This window comes from Drosophila biarmipes, unplaced genomic scaffold (genome assembly GCF_025231255.1).
Source record: "Drosophila biarmipes strain raj3 unplaced genomic scaffold, RU_DBia_V1.1 ptg000050l, whole genome shotgun sequence".
In the NCBI taxonomy this organism is placed as follows: Eukaryota; Metazoa; Arthropoda; class Insecta; order Diptera; family Drosophilidae; genus Drosophila; species Drosophila biarmipes.
Genome location: NW_026114553.1, coordinates 1 through 17,072, shown reverse-complemented (window position 1 = coordinate 17,072; position 17,072 = coordinate 1). Strand labels below are relative to the sequence as shown.

The 17,072-nt window shown below is 33.1% G+C and overlaps 3 non-coding genes and 1 pseudogene across 3 annotated transcripts; all 4 read left to right on the top strand.

Moving 5' to 3' along the window:
* The first annotated feature begins 340 nt into the window (after nt 1–340).
* Nucleotides 341–4,311, top strand: LOC127012317 (large subunit ribosomal RNA). The gene has a single exon (XR_007765819.1). It is a non-coding gene; the product is annotated as a large subunit ribosomal RNA (ribosomal RNA).
* Nucleotides 4,312–10,040: 5,729 nt separating this feature from the next.
* Nucleotides 10,041–12,035, top strand: LOC127012324 (small subunit ribosomal RNA). Its single transcript, XR_007765825.1, has one exon. It is a non-coding gene; the product is annotated as a small subunit ribosomal RNA (ribosomal RNA).
* Nucleotides 12,036–13,773: 1,738 nt separating this feature from the next.
* LOC127012313 (5.8S ribosomal RNA) lies at nt 13,774–13,952 on the top strand. The gene has a single exon (XR_007765815.1). It is a non-coding gene; the product is annotated as a 5.8S ribosomal RNA (ribosomal RNA).
* Nucleotides 13,953–14,354: 402 nt separating this feature from the next.
* On the top strand, nt 14,355–17,072 carry LOC127012320 (large subunit ribosomal RNA; annotated as a pseudogene; the record flags this gene model as incomplete).

The window sequence follows — 17,072 nt, the reverse complement described above, 5'->3', positions numbered from 1 at the left end:
ATATTATTGGATAATAATAATTTAATTATTTTATTCATAATATTAAAAAATATATGAAAAACATTATCTCACATTAGTAAATAATTTGAATGTGAAAAACGAAGAGAAATATTTTCTTTTTCAATCAAATGATACTGAGAAATGTCTAGCATAAAAATTTATCTAGAATTGTCTCTTATTAATGATTAGAAAATAGAAAACCGTTGACAATATTATTGTTCTTCGTTGATTCGTTAAATCAAACAAATGCCATTTATATACAGATATTATTAATATAACGAATTTAATAAAATGTTTTATCATTATATATAAAGAATTAATTGCATATAAAAGTTATACACAACCTCAACTCATATGGGACTACCCCCTGAATTTAAGCATATTAATTAGGGGAGGAAAAGAAACTAACAAGGATTTTCTTAGTAGCGGCGAGCGAAAAGAAATCAGTTCAGCACTAAGTCACTTTGTCTATATGGCAAATGTGAGATGCAGTGTATGGAGCGTCAATATTCTAGTATGAGAAATTAACGATTTAAGTCCTTCTTAAATGAGGCCATTTACCCATAGAGGGTGCCAGGCCCGTATAACGTTAATGATTACTAGATGATGTTTCCAAAGAGTCGTGTTGCTTGATAGTGCAGCACTAAGTGGGTGGTAAACTCCATCTAAAACTAAATATAACCATGAGACCGATAGTAAACAAGTACCGTGAGGGAAAGTTGAAAAGAACTCTGAATAGAGAGTTAAACAGTACGTGAAACTGCTTAGAGGTTAAGCCCGATGAACCTGAATATCCGTTATGGAAAATTCATCATTAGAATTGTAATATTTAAACAATATTATGATAATAGTGTGCATTTTTTCCATATAAGGACATTGTAATCTATTAGCATACCAAATTTATCATAAAATATAACTTATAGTTTATTCAAATTAATTTGCTTGCATTTTAACACAGAATAAATGTTATTAATTTGATAAAGTGCTGATAGATTTATATGAATACAGTGCGTTAATTTTTCGGAATTATATAATGGCATAATTATCATTGATTTTTGTGTTTATTATATGCACTTGTAGGATTAACAATGCGAAAGATTCAGGATACCTTCGGGACCCGTCTTGAAACACGGACCAAGGAGTCTAACATATGTGCAAGTTATTGGGATATAAACCTAATAGCGTAATTAACTTGACTAATAATGGGATTAGTTTTTTAACTATTTATAGCTAATTAACACAATCCCGGGGCGTTCTATATAGTTATGTATAATGATATTTATATTATTTATGCCTCTAACTGGAACGTACCTTGAGCATATATGCTGTGACCCGAAAGATGGTGAACTATACTTGATCAGGTTGAAGTCAGGGGAAACCCTGATGGAAGACCGAAACAGTTCTGACGTGCAAATCGATTGTCAGAATTGAGTATAGGGGCGAAAGACCAATCGAACCATCTAGTAGCTGGTTCCTTCCGAAGTTTCCCTCAGGATAGCTGGTGCATTTTAATATTATATAAAATAATCTTATCTGGTAAAGCGAATGATTAGAGGCCTTAGGGTCGAAACGATCTTAACCTATTCTCAAACTTTAAATGGGTAAGAACCTTAACTTTCTTGATATGAAGTTCAAGGTTATGATATAATGTGCCCAGTGGGCCACTTTTGGTAAGCAGAACTGGCGCTGTGGGATGAACCAAACGTAATGTTACGGTGCCCAAATTAACAACTCATGCAGATACCATGAAAGGCGTTGGTTGCTTAAAACAGCAGGACGGTGATCATGGAAGTCGAAATCCGCTAAGGAGTGTGTAACAACTCACCTGCCGAAGCAACTAGCCCTTAAAATGGATGGCGCTTAAGTTGTATACCTATACATTACCGCTAAAGTAGATGATTTATATTACTTGTAATATAAATTTTGAAACTTTAGTGAGTAGGAAGGTACAATGGTATGCGTAGAAGTGTTTGGCGTAAGCCTGCATGGAGCTGCCATTGGTACAGATCTTGGTGGTAGTAGCAAATAATCGAATGAGACCTTGGAGGACTGAAGTGGAGAAGGGTTTCGTGTGAACAGTGGTTGATCACGAGTTAGTCGGTCCTAAGTTCAAGGCGAAAGCCGAAAATTTTCAAGTAAAATACAAATGCCAAACAAATATATATATTATATAAAATCTAGCTAAATTAATATACTTGAATAATTTTGAACGAAAGGGAATACGGTTCCAATTCCGTAACCTGTTGAGTATCCGTTTGTTATTAAATATGGGCCTCGTGCTCATCCTGGCAACAGGAACGACCATAAAGAAGCCGTCGAGAGATATCGGAAGAGTTTTCTTTTCTGTTTTATAGCCGTACTACCATGGAAGTCTTTCGCAGAGAGATATGGTAGATGGGCTAGAAGAGCATGACATATACTGTTGTGTCGATATTTTCTCCTCGGACCTTGAAAATTTATGGTGGGGACACGCAAACTTCTCAACAGGCCGTACCAATATCCGCAGCTGGTCTCCAAGGTGAAGAGTCTCTAGTCGATAGAATAATGTAGGTAAGGGAAGTCGGCAAATTAGATCCGTAACTTCGGGATAAGGATTGGCTCTGAAGATTGAGATAGTCGGGCTTGATTGGGAAACAATAACATGGTTTATGTGCTCGTTCTGGGTAAATAGAGTTTCTAGCATTTATGTTAGTTACTTGTTCCCCGGATAGTTTAGTTACGTAGCCAATTGTGGAACTTTCTTGCTAAAATTTTTAAGAATACTAATTGGGTTAAACCAATTAGTTCTTATTAATTATAACGATTATCAATTAACAATCAATTCAGAACTGGCACGGACTTGGGGAATCCGACTGTCTAATTAAAACAAAGCATTGTGATGGCCCTAGCGGGTGTTGACACAATGTGATTTCTGCCCAGTGCTCTGAATGTCAAAGTGAAGAAATTCAAGTAAGCGCGGGTCAACGGCGGGAGTAACTATGACTCTCTTAAGGTAGCCAAATGCCTCGTCATCTAATTAGTGACGCGCATGAATGGATTAACGAGATTCCTACTGTCCCTATCTACTATCTAGCGAAACCACAGCCAAGGGAACGGGCTTGGAATAATTAGCGGGGAAAGAAGACCCTTTTGAGCTTGACTCTAATCTGGCAGTGTAAGGAGACATAAGAGGTGTAGAATAAGTGGGAGATATTAGACCTCGGTTTGGTATCGCCAATGAAATACCACTACTCTTATTGTTTCCTTACTTACTTGATTAAATGGAACGTGTATCATTTCCTAGCCATTATACGGATATATTTATTATATCTTATGGTATTGGGTTTTGATGCAAGCTTCTTGATCAAAGTATCACGAGTTTGTTATATAATCGCAAACAAATTCTTTAATAAAACGGTGCATTTATGTATTTTTGATTTGAAAATTTGGTATAACTCCAATTACTCAGGTATGATCCAATTCAAGGACATTGCCAGGTAGGGAGTTTGACTGGGGCGGTACATCTCTCAAATAATAACGGAGGTGTCCCAAGGCCAGCTCAGTGCGGACAGAAACCACACATAGAGCAAAAGGGCAAATGCTGACTTGATCTCGGTGTTCAGTACACACAGGGACAGCAAAAGCTCGGCCTATCGATCCTTTTGGTTTAAAGAGTTTTTAACAAGAGGTGTCAGAAAAGTTACCATAGGGATAACTGGCTTGTGGCGGCCAAGCGTTCATAGCGACGTCGCTTTTTGATCCTTCGATGTCGGCTCTTCCTATCATTGTGAAGCAAAATTCACCAAGCGTTGGATTGTTCACCCATGCAAGGGAACGTGAGCTGGGTTTAGACCGTCGTGAGACAGGTTAGTTTTACCCTACTAATGACAAAACGTTGTTGCGACAGCATTCCTGCGTAGTACGAGAGGAACCGCAGGTACGGACCAATGGCACAATACTTGTTCGAGCGAACAGTGGTATGACGCTACGTCCGTTGGATTATGCCTGAACGCCTCTAAGGTCGTATCCGTGCTGGACTGCAATGATAAATAAGGGGCAATTTGCATTGTATGGCTTCTAAACCATTTAAAGTTTATAATTTACTTTTTAAACGACAATGGATGTGATGCCAATGTAATTTGTAACATAGTAAATTGGGAGGATCTTTGATCACCTGATGCCGCGCTAGTTACATATAAAAGCATTATTTAATACAATGACAAAGCCTAGAATCAATTGTAAACGACTTTTGTAACAGGCAAGGTGTTGTAAGTGGTTGAGCAGCTGCCATACTGCGATCCACTGAAGCTTATCCTTTGCTTGATGATTCGATAATAAAATTGCATAATTTATTTGTTGTGTTGAACTTCTTATATAAAGTTCAACCAACAATCTATTTGTATGCATTGATTGTTTGCTTGGCTTTGTGGCGAATTTTTAATCCTTTATATATTACATTCCTAAGGTCTAGATTTTCAAGTAAGAGACCAATTTGATTAACATATCAATATAAGTACAACTCGACCATCTAATAATAACAATATGAATCGTCATCTTATTAGTGACGCGAAGATTGGCAAACATATAATATAAAAATATTCCTAAGGTCTAGATTTTCAAGTAAGAGACCAATTTGATTAACATATCAATATAAGTACAACTCGACCATCTAATAATAACAATATGAATCGTCATCTTATTAGTGACGCGAAGATTGGCAAACATATAATATAAAAATATTCCTAAGGTCTAGATTTTCAAGTAAGAGACCAATTTGATTAACATATCAATATAAGTACAACTCGACCATCTAATAATAACAATATGAATCGTCATCTTATTAGTGACGCGAAGATTGGCAAACATATAATATAAAAATATTCCTAAGGTCTAGATTTTCAAGTAAGAGACCAATTTGATTAACATATCAATATAAGTACAACTCGACCATCTAATAATAATATGAATCGTCATCTTATTAGTGACGCGAAGATTGGCAAACATATAATATAAAAATATTCCTAAGGTCTAGATTTTCAAGTAAGAGACCAATTTGATTAACATATCAATATAAGTACAACTCGACCATCTAATAATAATATGAATCGTCATCTTATTAGTGACGCGAAGATTGGCAAACATATAATATAAAAATATTCCTAAGGTCTAGATTTTCAAGTAAGAGACCAATTTGATTAACATATCAATATAAGTACAACTCGACCATCTAATAATAACAATATGAATCGTCATCTTTTTAGTGACGCGAAGATTGGCAAACATATAATATAAAAATATTCCTAAGGTCTAGAATCTTAAGCAATAGACCAATTCAACTAAGAGTTGACATATAAAAATATGTTCCTTTTAATGTTAGCAAAATTTTATCGTCACATACTGTTAGTGACGCGAACGTTTTTTTCTCCATGTTTATATGAATGTTTATTCAAAGGTAGAAAGGCAGGATCGTTATTTTATAAGTGAAGCGATAAAAAAATATTATGCAATAGGACATCTATTTATAAATATTTTTAAGTCTTAGAAATTCAAGTAAAGAGATTCAAGAAATTCATTCAACTTAGAGCGCACATATAATTAAAACTATTCCTGAGGTTTAGAAACCAAATTAAATAAAGAGGACATATAAACGTATGTGGTATTTTGATGGTAGTAAAAATGTATCGCGATATTATTAGTGACGCGACCAATTTTTATACTCTTTGCTCCATGTGCAAATATATCTAGTGTTTAGATAGTCAATTAAAAATGACAATTTTAACTAAAAGACTTAAAAAAGTGTTTGTCAAACTTATAATTTTGTCAATACTATATAAAACGCCAATCATATCCTTATAAAAGTAAATACGGTATATGGTTATAAATACAAAACCATATATAAATAAAAAAATGAAATCGTATGTATATGGCTTATAGGTATAATACCTATAAGGCATAATAATGTATAATATTAGCAAATATACATATAAAAGTGCATAAATTGTATAGATATGGCATAAAGAAGGCATTTATGAGAATAGCTAGTAGAATTTGCCCATACACTACTAGCGAAATGAGATATTTATACCTAGTGAGGGCGGCACTAGTACTATAAATTGTGGCAAAATAAATCTTATGCAAATGCATAGGATTTTGTCAATACCGTACAAAAAACTAAGTAAAACGTATGGATATTGAAAAATAAATGGATTATATTCATAAAATACGAATATTTCTTGCATTCTCTTGTTATACGAGAGAATATCATACGGAGCGGGCAGCCCCTAGTATAGTAAGCAGTCGAATGGGAGACAGCGTGTCCAAAAACACCTATAGGGAGGTGGTCGTTGGCGGACCTCTCCTCGTATTGGTCAAACTTATGATTTTGTCAATACTATATAAAACGCCAATCATATCCATATAAAAGTGAATACAGTATATGGATATGAATAAAAAACCATACATAAATAAAAAAAAATATGTATAAAAAATTATACATATATTTATATTAAGCAATCGTATGGATGTGGCTTATAGGTATAATACCTATAAGGCATAATAATGTATAATATAGCAAATATACATATAAAAGTGCATGAATTGTATAGATATGGCATATAAGTGACATATTTATGAGAATAGCTAGTAGAATTTGCCCATACACTACTAGCGAAATGAGATATTTATACCTAGTGAGGGCGGCACTAGTACTATAAATTGTGGCAAAATAAATCTTATGCAAATGCATAGGATTTTGTCAATACCGTACAAAAAACTAAGTAAAACGTATGGATATTGAAAAATAAATGGATTATATTCATAAAATACGAATATTTCTTGCATTCTCTTGTTATATGAGAGAATATCATACGGAGCGGGTAGCCCCTAGTATAGTAAGCAGTCGAATGGGAGACAGCGTGTCCAAAAACACCTATAGGGAGGTGGTCGTTGGCGGACCTCTCCTCGTATTGGTCAAACTTATGATTTTGTCAATACTATATAAAACGCCAATCATATCCATATAAAAGTGAATACAGTATATGGATATGAATAAAAAACCATACATAAATAAAAAAAAATATGTATAAAAAATTATACATATATTTATATTAAGCAATCGTATGGATGTGGCTTATAGGTATAATACCTATAAGGCATAATAATGTATAATATAGCAAATATACATATAAAAGTGCATGAATTGTATAGATATGGCATATAAGTGACATATTTATGAGAATAGCTAGTAGAATTTGCCCATACACTACTAGCGAAATGAGATATTTATACCTAGTGAGGGCGGCACTAGTACTATAAATTGTGGCAAAATAAATCTTATGCAAATGCATAGGATTTTGTCAATACCGTACAAAAAACTAAGTAAAACGTATGGATATTGAAAAATAAATGGATTATATTCATAAAATACGAATATTTCTTGCATTCTCTTGTTATATGAGAGAATATCATACGGAGCGGGTAGCCCCTAGTATAGTAAGCAGTCGAATGGGAGACAGCGTGTCCAAAAACACCTATAGGGAGGTGGTCGTTGGCGGACCTCTCCTCGTATTGGTCAAACTTATGATTTTGTCAATACTATATAAAACGCCAATCATATCCATATAAAATTGAATACAGTATATGGATATGAATAAAAAACCATACAAAAATAAAAAAAAAATATGTATAAAAAATTATACATATATTTATATTAAGCAATCGTATGGATGTGGCTTATAGGTATAATACCTATAAGGCATAATAATGTATAATATAGCAAATATACATATAAAAGTGCATGAATTGTATAGATATGGCATATAAGTGACATATTTATGAGAATAGCTAGTAGAATTTGCCCATACACTACTAGCGAAATGAGATATTTATACCTAGTGAGGGCGGCACTAGTACTATAAATTGTGGCAAAATAAATCTTATGCAAATGCATAGGATTTTGTCAATACCGTACAAAAAACTAAGTAAAACGTATGGATATTGAAAAATAAATGGATTATATTCATAAAATACGAATATTTCTTGCATTCTCTTGTTATATGAGAGAATATCATACGGAGCGGGTAGCCCCTAGTATAGTAAGCAGTCGAATGGGAGACAGCGTGTCCAAAAACACCTATAGGGAGGTGGTCGTTGGCGGACCTCTCCTCGTATTGGTCAAACTTATGATTTTGTCAATACTATATAAAACGCCAATCATATCCATATAAAAGTGAATACAGTATATGGATATGAATAAAAAACCATACATAAATAAAAAAAAAATATGTATAAAAAATTATACATATATTTATATTAAGCAATCGTATGGATGTGGCTTATAGGTATAATACCTATAAGGCATAATAATGTATAATATAGCAAATATACATATAAAAGTGCATGAATTGTATAGATATGGCATATAAGTGACATATTTATGAGAATAGCTAGTAGAATTTGCCCATACACTACTAGCGAAATGAGATATTTATACCTAGTGAGGGCGGCACTAGTACTATAAATTGTGGCAAAATAAATCTTATGCAAATGCATAGGATTTTGTCAATACCATACATAAACCGTATGGATATTGAGAAGTTAATAGATTACATCTATAATATGAGAAGTATTTTAGTATTCTTATTAAATAAGAGAATACTATAAGGGTGAGTGGCAAAGAGAATTGAATATACCCGAATGGGAGACAGCGTGTCCAAAAACTACTATAGGTGGTGTGGCAAATATGAGGAAGGCAATATATCCATATAATGAAAATAAAAGTGCGTTTTCTTATTATATAAGAGAACACTATATGGGTGAGTGGCAAAGTAAATTGAATATACCCGAATGGGAGACAGCGTGTCCAAAAACTACTATAGGTGGTGTGGCAAATATGAGGAAGGCAATATATCCATATAATGAAAATAAAAGTGCGTTTTCTTATTATATAAGAGAACACTATATGGGTGAGTGGCAAAGTAAATTGAATATACCCGAATGGGAGACAGCGTGTCCAAAAACTACTATAGGTGGTGTGGCAAATATGAGGAAGGCAATATATCCATATAATGAATATAAAAGTGCGTTGTCTTATTATATAAGAGAACACTATATGGGTGAGTGGCAAAGTAAATTGAATATACCCGAATGGGAGACAGCGTGTCCAAAAACTACTATAGGATGGTCAATGGGCCGGCCGTCTGCTATTGACATATGTCAGTAGAGAAGATATTATCCGTCAAATTTGTTTCTTTATTCATTTATTTGAATACGAGACTTGGCTCCGCGGTTAATATTTTAAGCCCAAAGATAATAACGTTGAAACAAAGGCCAAGTTTCTATTGTACATAGAATAACAAATTGTTTCCGAATTTTATCGTTAATTTTAGGAGGTAGGCTAACATGATTTATATTATATGTGTATTATTAAATAATAATAGTACATAAAAGTCTACCAAAGAAATATAAAAATGTAATTATGAATACATTTTCAATATTAATATCAACTTATATTGTTGATAATAAAAAATAGCTATTAAGAGAGTTATTTAAGAAATTATATAATATATAATAAAGAGTATATATATAAATAATATATAAGTATATATTATTTAAGAAATAAATATAGTAGTAATAATTATATATATACACTCGGTTCTATTTTATATATTACCAGAGACTTATATGGATATATATAGATAAATTTTAAATTTATCGTCAAAATACAAATGATTAACTCAATATCTTATATTGGTTAAACAAAAATTGTACATGTGTGGATACAATATATTATGTATGTCGAACAAAAATGATATTTTAGAATGAAATGTGCATATATAAAGAAAATATATGAAAAATAAATATTGTGTTTATAAAGAATATGATTCTTTTTGACATCAATAAAAACTTGTTATTATTAGTGGCGAAACAAGTATAAATTGGAAAACAAACGTATACGAATGCTATATAAAAATGGCCGTATTCGATAGAAATAAAATCTATAACAACATATATATTGCTAATTTCTATTCAAAAAATATGAATGAAATATGAATAAAAACATTATTCTGGTTGATCCTGCCAGTAGTTATATGCTTGTCTCAAAGATTAAGCCATGCATGTCTAAGTACACACGAATTAAAAGTGAAACCGCAAAAGGCTCATTATATCAGTTATGGTTCCTTAGATCGTTAACAGTTACTTGGATAACTGTGGTAATTCTAGAGCTAATACATGCAATTAAAACATGAACCTTATGGAACATGTGCTTTTATTAGGCTAAAACCAAGCGATCGCAAGATCGTTATATTGGTTGAACTCTAGATAACATGCAGATCGTATGGTCTTGTACCGACGACAGATCTTTCAAATGTCTGCCCTATCAACTTTTGATGGTAGTATCTAGGACTACCATGGTTGCAACGGGTAACGGGGAATCAGGGTTCGATTCCGGAGAGGGAGCCTGAGAAACGGCTACCACATCTAAGGAAGGCAGCAGGCGCGTAAATTACCCACTCCCAGCTCGGGGAGGTAGTGACGAAAAATAACAATACAGGACTCATATCCGAGGCCCTGTAATTGGAATGAGTACACTTTAAATCCTTTAACAAGGACCAATTGGAGGGCAAGTCTGGTGCCAGCAGCCGCGGTAATTCCAGCTCCAATAGCGTATATTAAAGTTGTTGCGGTTAAAACGTTCGTAGTTGAACTTGTGCTTCATACGGGTAGTACAACTTACAATTGTGGTTAGTACTATACCTTTATGTATGTAAGCGTATTACCGGTGGAGTTCTTACATGTGCTTAGATACTTGTATTTTTTCATATGTTCCTCCTATTTAAAAACCTGCATTAGTGCTCTTAAACGAGTGTTATTGTGGGCCGGTACAATTACTTTGAACAAATTAGAGTGCTTAAAGCAGGCTTCAAATGCCTGAATATTCTGTGCATGGGATAATGAAATAAGACCTCTGTTCTGCTTTCATTGGTTTTCAGATCAAGAGGTAATGATTAATAGAAGCAGTTTGGGGGCATTAGTATTACGACGCGAGAGGTGAAATTCTTGGACCGTCGTAAGACTAACTTAAGCGAAAGCATTTGCCAAAGATGTTTTCATTAATCAAGAACGAAAGTTAGAGGTTCGAAGGCGATCAGATACCGCCCTAGTTCTAACCATAAACGATGCCAGCTAGCAATTGGGTGTAGCTACTTTTATGGCTCTCTCAGTCGCTTCCCGGGAAACCAAAGCTTTTGGGCTCCGGGGGAAGTATGGTTGCAAAGCTGAAACTTAAAGGAATTGACGGAAGGGCACCACCAGGAGTGGAGCCTGCGGCTTAATTTGACTCAACACGGGAAAACTTACCAGGTCCGAACATAAGTGTGTAAGACAGATTGATAGCTCTTTCTCGAATCTATGGGTGGTGGTGCATGGCCGTTCTTAGTTCGTGGAGTGATTTGTCTGGTTAATTCCGATAACGAACGAGACTCAAATATATTAAATAGATATCTTCAGGATTATGGTGTTGAAGCTTATATAGCCTTCATTCATGGTGGCAGTAAAATGTTTATTGTGTTTGAATGTGTTTATATAAGTGGAGCCGTACCTGTTGGTTTGTCCCATTATAAGGACACTAGCTTCTTAAATGGACAAATTGCGTCTAGCAATAATGAGATTGAGCAATAACAGGTCTGTGATGCCCTTAGATGTCCTGGGCTGCACGCGCGCTACAATGAAAGTATCAACGTGTATTTCCTAGACCGAGAGGTCCGGGTAAACCGCTGAACCACTTTCATGCTTGGGATTGTGAACTGAAACTGTTCACATGAACTTGGAATTCCCAGTAAGTGTGAGTCATTAACTCGCATTGATTACGTCCCTGCCCTTTGTACACACCGCCCGTCGCTACTACCGATTGAATTATTTAGTGAGGTCTCCGGACGTGATCACTGTGACGCCTTGCGTGTTACGGTTGTTTCGCAAAAGTTGACCGAACTTGATTATTTAGAGGAAGTAAAAGTCGTAACAAGGTTTCCGTAGGTGAACCTGCGGAAGGATCATTAATGTTTTAATATCCTTACCGTTAATAAAATATTTGTTTATATTATAATAAATACATTATAGTATTACAAATAAAATATGAATTGCCAAAATGTATATGAGATCTATTATAGATCAAATGAAATTTCGAACAAGCAAATCGAAATAATGCAAATATTAAAATTATATATTGTATTTAATACATATGAGAGAAATTAATAAGCAGCCAAAGCAAACAAATAAAAATTCGAACAAGCAAATCGAATTATTAAAATAATAATATTAAATTATTATTGTATATCCTTACCGTTAATAAAATATTTGTTTATATTATAATAAATACATTATAATAATACAAATAAAATATGAATTGCCAAAATGTATATGAGATCTAATATAGATCAAATAAAATTTCGAACAAGCAAATCGAAATAATGCAAATATTAAAATTATATATTGTATTTAATACATATGAGAGAAATAATAAGCAGCCAAAGCAAACAAATAAAAATTCGAACAAGCAAATCGAATTATTAAAATAATAATATTAAATTATTATTGTATATCCTTACCGTTAATAAAATATTTGTTTATATTATAATAAATACATTATAGTATTACAAATAAAATATGAATTGCCAAAATGTATATGAGATCTATTATAGATCAAATGAAATTTCGAACAAGCAAATCGAAATAATGCAAATATTAAAATTATATATTGTATTTAATACATATGAGAGAAATTAATAAGCAGCCAAAGCAAACAAATAAAAATTCGAACAAGCAAATCGAATTATTAAAATAATAATATTAAATTATTATTGTATATCCTTACCGTTAATAAAATATTTGTTTATATTATAATAAATACATTATAATAATACAAATAAAATATGAATTGCCAAAATGTATATGAGATCTAATATAGATCAAATAAAATTTCGAACAAGCAAATCGAAATAATGCAAATATTAAAATTATATATTGTATTTAATACATATGAGAGAAATAATAAGCAGCCAAAGCAAACAAATAAAAATTCGAACAAGCAAATCGAATTATTAAAATAATAATATTAAATTATTATTGTATATCCTTACCGTTAATAAAATATTTGTTTATATTATAATAAATACATTATAGTATTACAAATAAAATATGAATTGCCAAAATGTATATGAGATCTATTATAGATCAAATGAAATTTCGAACAAGCAAATCGAAATAATGCAAATATTAAAATTATATATTGTATTTAATACATATGAGAGAAATAATAAGCAGCCAAAACAAACAAATAAAAATTCGAACAAGCAAATCGAATTATTAAAATAATAATATTAAATTATTATTGTATATAAACACAATTAAAATACTGTGTGTATATGGACCATAATATACACGCGTTGCGATATGTATTGTTCATCTCAGTTATGCGCATACATTGGATAATGCAACAACCTAAAATGTACAATGTTGTACCTGGTTTTATACAGGTTAATGTTTTATATAAATTTCAATTTATATCGCTAAAAAAGTATTAATATATATATATATATATATTTATTTACAATAAATGCAATTTAAAAAGAAATACTTTGATATATATTGGTTATATAAAACTAAGACATTTCGCAGCATTCGTTTTAGGTATAAAAATAAATTTATTGAAGGAATTGATATATGCCAGTAAAATGGTGTATTTTTAATTTCTTTCAATAAAAACATATTTGACAAAATTAAGAAACCAATTTATAAAACTCTAAGCGGTGGATCACTCGGCTCATGGGTCGATGAAGAACGCAGCAAACTGTGCGTCATCGTGTGAACTGCAGGACACATGAACATCGACATTTTGAACGCATATCGCAGTCCATGCTGTTATGTACTTTAATTAATTTTATAGTGCTGCTTGGACTACATATGGTTGAGGGTTGTAAGACTATGCTAATTAAGTTGCTTATACAAATTTTATAATGAAATTTTATAAGCATATGGTATATTATTGGATAATAATAATTTAATTATTTTATTCATAATATTAAAAAATATATGAAAAACATTATCTCACATTAGTAAATAATTTGAATGTGAAAAACGAAGAGAAATATTTTCTTTTTCAATCAAATGATACTGAGAAATGTCTAGCATAAAAATTTATCTAGAATTGTCTCTTATTAATGATTAGAAAATAGAAAACCGTTGACAATATTATTGTTCTTCGTTGATTCGTTAAATCAAACAAATGCCATTTATATACAGATATTATTAATATAACGAATTTAATAAAATGTTTTATCATTATATATAAAGAATTAATTGCATATAAAAGTTATACACAACCTCAACTCATATGGGACTACCCCCTGAATTTAAGCATATTAATTAGGGGAGGAAAAGAAACTAACAAGGATTTTCTTAGTAGCGGCGAGCGAAAAGAAATCAGTTCAGCACTAAGTCACTTTGTCTATATGGCAAATGTGAGATGCAGTGTATGGAGCGTCAATATTCTAGTATGAGAAATTAACGATTTAAGTCCTTCTTAAATGAGGCCATTTACCCATAGAGGGTGCCAGGCCCGTATAACGTTAATGATTACTAGATGATGTTTCCAAAGAGTCGTGTTGCTTGATAGTGCAGCACTAAGTGGGTGGTAAACTCCATCTAAAACTAAATATAACCATGAGACCGATAGTAAACAAGTACCGTGAGGGAAAGTTGAAAAGAACTCTGAATAGAGAGTTAAACAGTACGTGAAACTGCTTAGAGGTTAAGCCCGATGAACCTGAATATCCGTTATGGAAAATTCATCATTAGAATTGTAATATTTAAACAATATTATGATAATAGTGTGCATTTTTTCCATATAAGGACATTGTAATCTATTAGCATACCAAATTTATCATAAAATATAACTTATAGTTTATTCAAATTAATTTGCTTGCATTTTAACACAGAATAAATGTTATTAATTTGATAAAGTGCTGATAGATTTATATGAATACAGTGCGTTAATTTTTCGGAATTATATAATGGCATAATTATCATTGATTTTTGTGTTTATTATATGCACTTGTAGGATTAACAATGCGAAAGATTCAGGATACCTTCGGGACCCGTCTTGAAACACGGACCAAGGAGTCTAACATATGTGCAAGTTATTGGGATATAAACCTAATAGCGTAATTAACTTGACTAATAATGGGATTAGTTTTTTAACTATTATAGCTAATTAACACAATCCCGGGGCGTTCTATATAGTTATGTATAATGATATTTATATTATTTATGCCTCTAACTGGAACGTACCTTGAGCATATATGCTGTGACCCGAAAGATGGTGAACTATACTTGATCAGGTTGAAGTCAGGGGAAACCCTGATGGAAGACCGAAACAGTTCTGACGTGCAAATCGATTGTCAGAATTGAGTATAGGGGCGAAAGACCAATCGAACCATCTAGTAGCTGGTTCCTTCCGAAGTTTCCCTCAGGATAGCTGGTGCATTTTAATATTATATAAAATAATCTTATCTGGTAAAGCGAATGATTAGAGGCCTTAGGGTCGAAACGATCTTAACCTATTCTCAAACTTTAAATGGGTAAGAACCTTAACTTTCTTGATATGAAGTTCAAGGTTATGATATAATGTGCCCAGTGGGCCACTTTTGGTAAGCAGAACTGGCGCTGTGGGATGAACCAAACGTAATGTTACGGTGCCCAAATTAACAACTCATGCAGATACCATGAAAGGCGTTGGTTGCTTAAAACAGCAGGACGGTGATCATGGAAGTCGAAATCCGCTAAGGAGTGTGTAACAACTCACCTGCCGAAGCAACTAGCCCTTAAAATGGATGGCGCTTAAGTTGTATACCTATACATTACCGCTAAAGTAGATGATTTATATTACTTGTAATATAAATTTTGAAACTTTAGTGAGTAGGAAGGTACAATGGTATGCGTAGAAGTGTTTGGCGTAAGCCTGCATGGAGCTGCCATTGGTACAGATCTTGGTGGTAGTAGCAAATAATCGAATGAGACCTTGGAGGACTGAAGTGGAGAAGGGTTTCGTGTGAACAGTGGTTGATCACGAGTTAGTCGGTCCTAAGTTCAAGGCGAAAGCCGAAAATTTTCAAGTAAAATACAAATGCCAAACAAATATATATATTATATAAAATCTAGCTAAATTAATATACTTGAATAATTTTGAACGAAAGGGAATACGGTTCCAATTCCGTAACCTGTTGAGTATCCGTTTGTTATTAAATATGGGCCTCGTGCTCATCCTGGCAACAGGAACGACCATAAAGAAGCCGTCGAGAGATATCGGAAGAGTTTTCTTTCTGTTTTATAGCCGTACTACCATGGAAGTCTTTCGCAGAGAGATATGGTAGATGGGCTAGAAGAGCATGACATATACTGTTGTGTCGATATTTTCTCCTCGGACCTTGAAAATTTATGGTGGGGACACGCAAACTTCTCAACAGGCCGTACCAATATCCGCAGCTGGTCTCCAAGGTGAAGAGTCTCTAGTCGATAGAATAATGTAGGTAAGGGAAGTCGGCAAATTAGATCCGTAACTTCGGGATAAGGATTGGCTCTGAAGATTGAGATAGTCGGGCTTGATTGGGAAACAATAACATGGTTTATGTGCTCGTTCTGGGTAAATAGAGTTTCTAGCATTTATGTTAGTTACTTGTTCCCCGGATAGTTTAGTTACGTAGCCAATTGTGGAACTTTCTTGCTAAAATTTTTAAGAATACTAATTGGGTTAAACCAATTAGTTCTTATTAATTATAACGATTATCAATTAACAATCAATTCAGAACTGGCACGGACTTGGGGAATCCGACTGTCTAATTAAAACAAAGCATTGTGATGGCCCTAGCGGGTGTTGACACAATGTGATTTCTGCCCAGTGCTCTGAATGTCAAAGTGAAGAAATTCAAGTAAGCGCGGGTCAACGGCGGGAGTAACTATGACTCTCTTAAGGTAGCCAAATGCCTCGTCATCTAATTAGTGACGCGCATGAATGGATTAACGAGATTCCTACTGTCCCT